Source organism: Anser brachyrhynchus (assembly GCF_964034855.1).
Source record: "Anser brachyrhynchus genome assembly, chromosome: 2".
In the NCBI taxonomy this organism is placed as follows: Eukaryota; Metazoa; Chordata; class Aves; order Anseriformes; family Anatidae; genus Anser; species Anser brachyrhynchus.
In genome coordinates, this window is record NC_137695.1 from 156773245 (window position 1) to 156785548 (window position 12304).

The 12304-nt window shown below is 40.7% G+C and overlaps 1 protein-coding gene across 11 annotated transcripts in view; it reads right to left on the reverse strand.

Moving 5' to 3' along the window:
• TRAPPC9 (trafficking protein particle complex subunit 9) overlaps positions 1–12304 on the reverse strand; it is a 556529-nt gene that overhangs the window by 156654 nt on the left and 387571 nt on the right. For 5 of the 11 annotated variants that reach the window (XR_013947303.1, XR_013947304.1, XR_013947305.1 and 2 more), the window contains one exon: positions 1–12304. This exon is cut by the window's right edge. The exons of the other annotated variants lie outside the window; for them this stretch is intronic. The gene's annotated coding sequence lies outside the window, so the exon portion shown is untranslated. 11 annotated transcript variants of the gene reach the window in all.

Genomic DNA, 12304 nt, shown 5'->3' on the forward strand with positions numbered 1-12304 from the left:
TTTTTCCACAAGCTAAAACAGGCCTTTCAAGTACAGCCCAACAGCAGATGCAGTGGACAAAACTTTAATCCATAGTGCTCTGGGCCCTTATAAAGTATCCACAACATGAAGAAAAGTATCCTAAAATCTTAAGACCAGAGCAGCTGCTAAGCTATGCAAGGGGAGAAACTGACAGTGCTAGGTTGAAAAAAAAAATAGCAAAAAATAAAAGCTCTTATTCTTGAAATGAAATTTTAGAAAGCGAATTTTTCTCTTCTGTATTTCCTGCAGATTTAGCTCTTCAGTGGCCATCTTCTCGCTCTTTGGGTGACCTTTCAGCTGTTACATTTCACTGCCTTCCCTCAAGGATATCTTTTCAATATCTTGCTAAATGGGAAGGGAAACGTGCAATGAGCAAAACTCTCCAAAATGGAGGCATTTCTGTTTCTGTACATACTTTGAGGATATATAAGCTGCAGAAAAGGGTCTCTTATTTCCAAAGGCCACAGATTTTATAGTCTTTTCTACCAGTGCTTCAGGAAACTGGCTCTTACATGGTAAAAGAAAACAAAACAAGTGTGGATTTCTTTGAGTACTGCACACTTTGTCAAAGAGAAAATCATTATTAATATAAACTAGAATTTAATTAGGGATTCCTGAATGAAATGGGAGAAGCTCCATGACTGAGCACTAAATTCGACAATAGGCTGGGAACATCATTTAATGTCGCTGTGAAAGAATATGCTGATCCCATCCACCTCTAGTGAAAAGAAAAAGAACATTAAAAAAAAAAAAGAAGAAGAAGAAGAAGAGATGGTACTATTTTCTTTCTTGTCCTCATTTTTCCTGAAGTGAAGATTTGGATATGCTCTTTCTCACCTAACAATGGTTACTTCCCTTCTGCAGGACACAGCAAATTTGAAAGTCCTGTTCATCTACAAATTTTGTGCTGCCATTTACAAAAGACACCAAATTAACTATATTCAATCAGGCTGCATTTCTTATGCATCTTTACTTCTGATGAAGACCCTTACAAAGATTAAGAGACAAGCAGAACACTGCTTACCATTTTTAAAACATTTTAAGGGGAAAAAAATAAGACTTTGACATTGGAACACTGCTTTAGTCAGAGACTTTATATAAAAAATAAATCATCTGGAAAAACAACAATGCAAAACCCCAAGGTCTTTAACATACAAGATTTCTAACTCCCTCCTTTCATCTTTTCTGATCTGTTGGGTAGTAGCAAGTGCCTTGTGTGGTCCCTTCTGCTCAAGTGTGCTTGACAGGAAGACTGTCAAGTTAAAAATGACTTTTTTAAAAGATAACTTAAAAAATAATTAATTCCCACAAATCACTGGGACAGCCAGGGAAGAGAAGGAGGAAAGGAAATGGGGAGAATTTACCACCCTGCGTGCTCATAAAATGGATCCGTGGAAACAGCAGGATGGTAAATTTCTCCAATTTCTTTGCTCATGTTGCTCCGTAGCGCAGGAGCACTGGGCTCGGGAAGAAAACAAGAGTTATGAACCCCGAGGCTGCTGCGGTTCCCTGCAGCACAGCTTGCCTGGCAACACGGCTCTTCTCATCCGAGTGCACTGGAAGGGTAAAGCATCGCGTGGTGCAATGGGTACTGCCCAGCCAGCCTGCTGATACAGTCCCTACAAAGCCAGATTCCTCGTCAGATTGCCAAAGGGATGGCTCAGGAGAGGTAATAGGCATAGGAAAAGGTCATCTTCCTCTTCCTCATGCTCTTACACACTCAGTGAACATTTGGTAAAGAGTTAGTTCTCGACTCGTTAGAATTTTTACAATTTTTTTTTTGTTTCAAACAACCTTTTCTCTCCTTATTTTAGATATGTCTTTCCAATACAGCTTTATATTCTACTTAACAAATGGTGGGATATAATGAGTGAAGATTCATTTGCAGATTATCGGTATAAGCTTTAGCTCTCAACCTTTTGACCAGACCGTAAAATAAACTTGAAAAAGATTATTTCAGGCCCCTTTAAATCAGCATTGGAATAAGAACTGCACGAATGCACCTTCTGACAGGATCTGCCCATAACAGCTCTCTCTCTATGTAATTGAGCATAGATATAGTGGCAATTTCAGCAAAAATCACTTACTAACTTCTTCAATTAACATTATTTTCACAGGCTGGTTGAGGTGGGAAGGGAACTCTGGGTCCATCTGGTCCAGCCCCTGCTCAAGCAGGGCCACCTCCAGCAGGGTGTGCAGGCCCATGCCCTGGTAGCTTTTGAAGGCCTCCAAGGAGGAGACTCCACAACCTCTCTGGGCAACCTGTGCCAGTGCTCTGTCACCTGCACAGCACAGAAATGCTGCCTGATGTTCAGAGGGAACCTCCTGAGCTTCAGTTTGCGCTCATTGCCTCTTGTCCTGCACCACTGATAAGAGCCTGGCTCTGTCCTCTCTGCAGCCTCCCTTCAGGTGTTTGTGCACATTGATGAGATCCCCTTGAGCCTCCTCTTCTCCAGGCTGAACAGTCCCAGCTCTCTCAGCCTTTCCTTACTGGAGAGCTGCTCCAGCCCCTTGTTCATCTTGGTGGCCCTATGCTGGACTCTCTCCAGTAGGTCCAGGCCTCTTGTACTGGGGAGCCCAGAACTGGACCCAGCACTCCAGATGCGGCCTCACCAATGCTGAGTAGAGGGGAAAGAGCACCGCTCTCAACCAGCAGGTGATCTTTTACCTAATGCAGCCAAGAATACCATAGGCCTTCTTTGTGGCAAGGGCACCTTGCTGGCTCATGTTCAGCCTGGTGCCCACCAGGACCCCAGGTTCCTTCCTGCAGCACTGCTTCCCAGCTGGGTGTCCCCCAGCATGTCCTGGTGCCTGAGGCTGTTTGCCACCACGTGCAGAACTTCACACTTCTTGTTGAACACGAGATTCTCATCAGCCCACCTCTCCGGCCTGTTGAGGTCCCTCTGGATGACAGCACAGCCCTCTGGTGTGTCAGCCACTCCACCCAGTTTTGTGTCAACTGAGAATTTACCGAAGGTGCACTCTACCCCTCATCCATGTCATTAGTGATGTCATAAAGATGTTACGCAGGACTGGAACCAGTATTGACCCCTATGGTACTCCGGGCCCAGCTGATCAGCCAGTTTTTGATCCACACCACTGTCTGTTCATCCAGCCCATGCTTCAACAGCTTCCCTATGAAAATCTTACGTGGGACAGTGTCAAAGGCCTTACTGAAGCCCAGGAAGACAACATCCACAGCTCTCCCCTCACCCATCAGACTGGGAATTTCATTTATTATTTACTATTCAACTTTACGTCAGTGTAGCTGAGAATAGTTTATTGACAGACATTAAAATCCATGAGATAAATGATCCTGTGAGCAATGCGCCCATCCTATACAAGAGTTATGCAAGGATTTGCACCGCTCAACAAATGAATGACTTAGATCACTCTGCTGCGAGGTCCACACATCATATGCTTAATTGATTGGTCAAGCATACTGGAGCAAAAATAAGGCAATATATTGTTATTCTTATCAAAATTCTACAACATTAGCCATGATGCAATTCTGATATGAATGCATAAACGTGGGTTTGAAACACAGAAGAGCCCAAAAGAGCCCAAATTTGCAGGAAATAAAACTAAATGATGTATGACAAATGCTAGCACTTAAAAGTGCTCTTATACTCACAAAATGAAGTCATCTTCCAGACAGATGAACAGTAGAGTTCTTAATGCTCTCTCTTTATAGGGGCACATGCTAGTCCCATGCAGAAGATTAATTTCTTTCATAAAAAAAGCAACACCAGGTAGGAAATTTTGAATCCGTTTAAATGCTAGACTGACGATTTGGGGCAAGAGACTCAAAAGAAGGGCCCTTCAGCCATTTTATGAAAGATAGAGCCCTGGGTTAAGGCTGTGCATAAGAGTATGTTTGCAGTATAACTCCTGTTCTTAGATTATATTATGATAATGAAAGAGCAAAAAAGGTAGTGAGAACAAAAGTGTAATTGCTCGAGTCACGATGCTAAGTAGTATTTAAGTATTTACTTATTCTTTAAGATCTTTTTAAGAAGTCTCCAATAATAAAGAGATTACAACAGTGCCTCTACTGACCTATGCAATCTTACCAATGACAAAAATGATAGCACCAATGTGAGGTTGTTTCTTGAATATCCCATCAGATTCAGTAAAATCAAGATTCAGCCAAAATACCTGCTGAATGCCTGTGTATTATTTGTACTGTACCTTTATGTTAGCATTGTCACGGAACCTCTATCCCTTTTGATACTAAAACCAACTTCAGACTTTAAGTTGTAGATCTCTGCATCTATGTGATTTTGTAAACAATTGTCAAAAGTTTGAACTTAGGCAACAAATTTTAGGGTTTTCAATCTGTGACCTGACATGATTAATAAAATCTACACTTTTTCTGTTATCGTTTCAAACACATACTGTACTTAAAACCCTTGATGTACTTACTGCAAAGCAAAAGCAAGATTTTTAGCACTTAGGAGAATACACTACTAATACAAAGAGACATTTCCTTGCATTAAGAAATGTTCTAGTGTAAATTAAACAGCTTTTGAAGAATTACACAGTTTAGGTTTTTAGCAAAACATAAGGCTCAGCTTTGCTCTCTGTGACATAAGTGCTGTTCCACTAGATTTTGCTTCCGTATAATATTTTGAAAGGAATGTCACCCTGCACCCACAATATGAATTATATGGCCTAGTTTTTCGATGTGCATCTTGATTATGTTCTGGCTGATGGACAAAGGTGCCCTGCTCCAGAGCCCTGCTCCCCAAAAACCCCAACCAGAGTCCTGTGAGCACACCATGGCTCCCTCTCTTTTTGCAAGTTAATTGTATTCCTGAGAAACGTAGATTACAGCTTTGTGACAATCGTGATATATTAACTCTTAATTAGTCAGGAAGCATTTTAAAGGGTGAAATTTTAAGGCATAAATGTACATACAAAGATTGTCCGAGAAGAGTTGGGTATCTGGAAGCTTAGTAATGATAATAAGCAGACTTCAGTCTTTAAATGACCAACTTAAAAATCTTGGTCTTTTAAATGACCAACTTAAAAACACTGTCAGGCAACTCCAGGAACCATTGTGAAAATACTGAGGAGGTTTTCATGCTGTTCCACGTGAACCACCATAGAAACTCTCCTTACATAAACCCCTTCAGTATCACCTCAGCAGATACGAAGATTCAACGACCCAGGACGGGGACCATGGTGATTTCTTGGCTGTCTGGATCAGGAGGTCCTATCTCTGGCCTAAACCTGTGCTGTTAAATTTCTTTTACCTTCACTCTTTCCATAGGCCTAGATTCGGATCAAATGAAAACCACAATGATGACGTTATGACAGAATTTTCTGTCATACCTTGCTTCTGAGGTAGAAAATAAGCACAAAGAACATGCACTTCCCCTACAACGCTGCAGGACTACCAGAAACTATTCACCGCATGTTTAGGTTGTACATCTCCACAGTTCAGATCTTTAAAGCCCCATCTGGACACTTTATTTTATCTTCTTTTTTACTGCAGGATAAAACACAGTAAAAAGCAATCCCCAGAATGGGGACCCCAAGGAAGCAACACAAACCGCCTGTGGATAACAAGACTTATTGTTTAGACTACGGAAAAAGGACATAAATGGAAAACCATAAAAGTGATCCATGAGATTAAGGCTCCAAAAAACAATGCATTCCTACAGAAAACCAGGCTTTCTTCACATACAATATACTTCAATACAAGTAATAGCATTCTGAAAAAAAGGGCTACGCTCTCGGGCTACTCCAAGATGATTTTGGGGGCGTAAAGTTGCCTGTTCATCATACAGACGTTGAAAACGCAAGCAGTCTGCACAATGTTTTAGTGTCAGTTTTACTCTGGAATTGCTCCCCATCAGACAAAGATGACTGCCACACAGATACACCTCACCAGTGAGGAGGCCTGGAAAGTGACACCAGAATTTCTTAAGAGCTCTTGACAACATACTAATGACTTCTCCTCTCCCAAAAGGACCAATGCTCTACTGGAAACAGGAAACCCGACAATCACAGTATACCTAAAGGAAGAAAAATTCCTAGTTGTTTTTATTATTTGAGACCACCAGCCTAACTTTTAGCACATTAAGATAAATGCAACACGCCATACGAATAACTGAATGTGCAAAATAAGCTCCCCTGATTTCCTGTAGAAACTTTTGCCTTCCCTACCCCAAAACAATACCCACTATTAAAAAAAAAAAAAAGACAAAAGACAATTTAATGAAGAAAAATAATGTATCATTCTTTCTACCTGGGGATACTTCAACACAGTTAAATGAATGCAGTTCTGTGCAGAAAGCTACAATGCAAAGGAGTTTGCAGAACCCGGTTCAGAAATGAATACGGAACATTGCTTCAATTCTCATTGATGTGCCGGGGTCTAGTTAAAGTCCTTCTCTTTGGGTAGTGATAGACATTGCATTTTTGTTCTTCTGATTTAAGTAAATTTTGCTGCTATCAGTTTTCCATTGCTTTCCTTTCAGACACATTCTTAAAGCCCATCAATACAGTCACCTCCTGGCAAAACCAGACCAAGATTACAGAAGAAGAATATATGTTTATCCTATATAGTCCACACAATCCAAATTTATCCTCCCAGTGACAGTATCAGATCATTGAAAAGAGAGGCAGGAGTTTGGTGAGAGAACAGGATGTCACAGGAGGATTTTAATTAGCCCACTGGGAAATTCATTCCCAAATGGTTACAGAAAAGTGGAAAGATAATAGATATAAGACACCAGAGATGGATTATATCAGCTTGTTATGAAATTCATTCATATTTCAGTTCCTCTTTGAATTAAAACTAAGCAGTCTTGCAAACCTGTACTGTGACAGCTGTCCCCATTCACAGCAGTAGTCTCAGAGATTTCTCACCCAAATGCCCGTGCCAGGCCATGAGCACACAGCAAAAGAGCAGATTATGCTCATCTTTGTCATCTCCCCTCTCAGCTTTATTTTAACCAACTGGAGTCTCTTTTTGGTATTTAGATGATAGGCTCACTGTGTCTTCTCTGTTACACACGTATGCTCTGTCTACTGCAACGGGTCTGGGAGCTCGACAGTAATAACACCAGAAAACTTGTTAGAATGTGACAACTTGATTAAAAATTACACTAAGCATTGCGCTATAGCCCATAATTACTGCTAGCATAGGAGTTTGGGTATACAAAACCAGCTGGCACTGGGTTACCAAAGTCATTCAGAAGTGGTAGATGTTTATCAGTTAGACACTCTTCCACTAGGTAAGTTACCAATGTTACCTCATGTGCATTATAGAGTATTCAAAAGGAGAAATAAGTATTTACATAACTGATTCCATTTAGGAAGGAAATATATTCACTGAGCACTGGGCAGAAGTTAGTTCATCCCCTGCACGAATGGACAGATGACTTCAGCTTCCTGACCTGTACATGCAACTGCCCTTATTTACTGTTACAGAAGTTTTATTCAGATACAATTCAAACTTCTACAAAAATTCAACCAATCTTGACACTGAACACAACTGTTTGAATTTATACAGATGCCTAAAGGAACAGATAAAGGCTAAAAAAGGCTTATCTCCTCCAGTATTAGAAAACAATGGTCTGTCAGAGTCAATTCACAAGTCTATCTCATAAAAAGTTCATCCTGTTGAAAAGGGCAGCTTAGCATGCGAAGGGAGCAGAAGAAAAGAAACAACTCAATGTAAGAGGCCAAAATAATTGACTCAGAAAATCTAAAGAGGAAAGGAAGTAGGATTCTTCTTGTCCCCTCCACTGCATAAGCAATGGTTTACAGCAATACTATCACAGATCAGGGGTGCAGCAGGGATTTACAGTAAGAGGAATCTTTCCAGGTCAGCCTTTATCCCTGTGGAAGTGCAGAATAAGCAGCAAAGTCTACCACGGTTCACCACATCACTCATATTGACATATTTCTTCCTCCAAAACTCCTTACCTCTTACAGGATGATTAAAAAAGTAAACTGTAGGCCTTCTGGAAAGTCAAGACGTTTATTACTCCAAGGAGAATTGATATAATCCCCCATTCTATTATATATATAGTTCCCCCACCCATCCACACACCACCACCCCAAAATCTGGCTGCTCTTTATAAGATACGCTTGTGGTTACCATTTCTTGAAGAAGGTTTTAATGAAGACAGAAGTTTAACAGAAGGCACTGCAGAGCAAATGTGATATTAGGGGAAAAAATACGACTGCCTCTGTTCTCAGCCTCTCAGAATATTTTTATATTAAAGACTTAAATGCAACAAGGGCAATCGTTTTTGCTGTGCAGAGAAATTATTACGCTTTTGCAAAATGAAACAAAATTCTGATTGGTAGGGAAAGGAAGACAAGGCTACAAATGCTGCCCTAACGCCAAGTACTCAGGGATGGTAATGGAGAAGAAGTGGTCTCTAAGCATGCTGAGAACACAGATCGCATTGCCCAAAGTTCAACATTTGGAAATGTGCACCCAGCAGCCCTCCGGCACTGTGGAGTGTACCCTTTTTCTCACAGCTGCCTTTGAAATGCATCTTTCCATAAGCAGAGAAATATGATCAGCTCTTTGTGACTTACAGACTTTCGGTACAAAATGATTGTTCTGGGACTTTTAACTGCACCTCAGCACCTTTCATTACAGAAGCTTGCAGCCAGTTGCTCAAATAACATCCACAGATGGCAACCGGTAGCCGCCTGGAGAAAGACAGGTTGGAGAACTTCAGAAGACAAAACTATTCTTCAAACTGGATCATGTATCTGCAACTTGGACCCAAACATGGAATAAAAGGATCAGAAGCAACCTGCTACTGGAAGGGCTCACCACAACAGACAATGGTATATTATGAACTCACATCTAAACTGAAAGAAGTCTCTGAAGATGATGTATCCCAGGGAGAAGAGGAAGAACCAAAGTGCTGAAGCTCCCTGAAAAACATATCAACTAAGATATATTGACAACGTCTTACCCCTTTGGAGGTATGAAAGCATGCAGTCAAGTACAGCTCTCCAAGTGCCCTTTATCATCCTTGTGCATCTTTCAAGGTACACGCTACCTGGCAGTGACGGAAGGAGAGCGGCAGACTAAGGAATGCCAAGTGAGCTCCTGGATGGGTAGCCTTGTTCTGCAAAACCAAATCCTGCTATTCCCTTGTTCTGTCAGGAGCCTTGGAGCGAGAGGAGAAGGCGTCTTTGAGCTTGGACAGCTTCCAGTCAGCCAGAAGGGATTACAGAGGCAGATCTGTGCATCTGCCCAGCCCAACTGTATCACCGCACAGCCAGACCTGGGGCTTTCCGTCCACCCAGTTGAGGGTGATGCGAGAAGCCCGAGCTGCCTGCCTAGAGCTGAAAGCAAACACCAGACCGGATGAAATGCAGAAGCCATTTGCCCACGGAGAGCGTGCAGCCTGGCAGAAAGCAAACCCGGGGAACCAACGACTTGCCCTGCTGCCTTGGAAGCGACAGCACAGGGAAGCCCTTTGGCTGAGACTATAAAAGTAAATAAGAACCGAAAGGTCATCGCCTACCTGTTGTTTCCTCAGCTGGACACCTTTCCACCACGGGCACAGGGTATATGAAGATTTTTTTGTCTTACTACTAAAAGCCTCTACCTCTTCAACAGCCTGTACCCAAACTGGCAAGCAGACCACGACCGAGCTGCAGGTGCAGACTCCTGACGTGACAGATTATTAGGTTTCCTCCTGTTTGTTTTCCATCTCAGCACTTTGTAATGCTACCAATTAAGGGCTAAATTTATAACGGATGCATTTTTCTAAAATGAATTTACTCAATACTTCTCACTCGTAATGCGATTATTTTTTTCTTACGGTGTCCTAAAGTGTTTTACGAAATTAAAAATTACAGCTAGCTCTAAGACAGCCACAAAATATTGAAACCTATTCTAAGCAGCATGGTATGAACCACCAATTACCATAAAAAAAAACTATTTATTTAATATGTCAAAGCTAATTGTGGTAGCCCACCCAACACTTCCAAATAAATAATTAACAGCTGAATTTAGGAGCATGAGGTAATCAATTTCCCTGCTGCTTATGAAATGCATATGAAATGTTTAAAAACTATACTGGTATTATTTCAAAAGAAGGGAGCCTTTGCATAAGGAGCATGCTATTTCTGAGAGTGCGAATGTATATGTATGTGACAGGAAAGGAAAAGATGGAAAAAGAATATTTCATCACTTATTTACAGCCCTAATTTATAGAAATTTAAACAGAGAGCTCACATAAGTATTCTGTTTTTCCCTTCCCCTGGTAAAAGAGAAGTACAGGACCTAAGAGAAAAGTGGAAGAACAGTCTGAGTCCCTCGTACTACACTGATATGCATCTAGTTGCACAAAGCAACTTGAAAATACTCCCTGCATGGTTCAATGCAGAAAACATTTTATACTGTGAATAGTTAACCATGAATTTAATTCTCACATCATATATTTTTGCCGTGGAGTATCACTCACACAAGTCTTTTCTCATTCTCAAATTGGCTTATGATTTTGGATCAACAGATCGATCTTGGATCAACAGACCAATTGTTTTTTCCAATGATTCAAATAATTCTAAAAAGGTGTTATTCTGTTGTGCAGGGAAGTGAAATCATCTCAGTATCATAACAAAAGTAACTATTTGAGATAGTAATGGTATTGAGTCCCATGATCCATCTGGATCTCCCATCCTCCTTATAGATTCATAAAATGATGCTGATGTAGCCCATGGTTAAATGATGTTTTATAGAGTACACGGTCTTTAGATATATGGCTCTGCAAATTCTGCGAGGTTTGTAAGTAAATACAGATCTGACGTGACTGCTGAAATACCGAACTTTGTGGCTTCACTCACATTTTACCATCCCTGCTAGTACTGCTAAACCTTTTTCTCCCCCAAATATCTCCCACAAGTATCTGAGAGACTCATCTCTCTGGCAGCGAGCTATGGTCAGGGTCTAGACGTGTTTTGAGCATATTGCAGAGATTGCTCCAAGCTTCTACATATGTTTCTTCCCGTTTTTGTACAGGTTCTCATTAGAGGCATCTAGTCCTATTTGTATCAGTAGCATAACAAAAGGCAAACAGCACGAGGCCTGCATTATGCTTCGGTAAAGTCCTAGTTCCACTACTCACAGGTATTGAAGCCAACAGTCCATTTAAGTATGTCTTCATTGCTTCTGGATAGCTTCTGGATAATGTAAATCCTGAAGCTGTCCCAAGAGCACTGAATTACCAGCTGTCCTCTGAATGGGCGAGCTGGTTGAGAAGTGATATGGTTCTCATATGGTTCCTAAATGCACTATTTTTAAAGATAAAATCCCCAGAGCCACGAATAACATCATAATTTGTGAGAATAAAGTCCATTAGAAACAGCTGGGAAAAGGCAGCTACCATTAGGCATGACTAACTCTTGTGAGTACCTGAAAAGACACCTGAAGTATTTTTAATGCTTTTTATTATTTTTACACAGAAATTGTTGTCATTACCAGGTCAGGATGTTGCCTCTTCAAGACTGCAAAAACCTGCTTCTCTCCAAATCTGTTCTCTAATGTCCCCATCCAATTTCTTGGGAAGCTGAATTCAACGTTACAGTCTGAGCCCTTTTTAAAAGACCACTGTGAAGCAGTTACCTGTTAGTTCCTAACGTTCCTACCTTCATCAGACTTTTTTTGTTGTAGTAGAGTATCGGCCTGAAGTAACCTGATTTTCACTGCAAGACTCTTTTAGGACTATGAAAAAGCAGGTTGGTTTCTTTCAAATTAGCATCAGCATAATTTAAAAAAGAAAAAAAAAAAACTTTTATGCAATGCTGTTGGCTTAGAAGACTAAGCATATGGAACAGGCTACTCATTCGGGAGGTTGTCTTTGTGCCAGTGTATGACGCAGGCAAGAACAGACAAGATTTGCTTTTCTTTTTTTTTTTTTTCAACAATAAGTTGATATCTGATCCTCTCCATACAAGTCAGCATTTGCAAAGATTCATGCTACTGACTAGCTGCTCTTACCATGTAAAAGTGAATCCTTGATATTTTATATGAATAAGAATGCATTTTAAGAATGCAAAGGAAAAAAAATGCAGCAATAGCATATCAGAGGGTTAAGTTTACCCAAAGCCTTACAGAGTTACATTAAAGGCTTCCTAATCAGCTTCTCTAAAAGAGAATTAATGGTTTTAAAGTAAGTATTAGGTATAGCAAACCTTTACAGTAAAAATCTGTAAGTAAACTCATCCCCAAAAAATCACAAATAGATCGATTTTTTTTGGCAATTCCTGTGTAAGTATCTAAGATTGCAAGCTG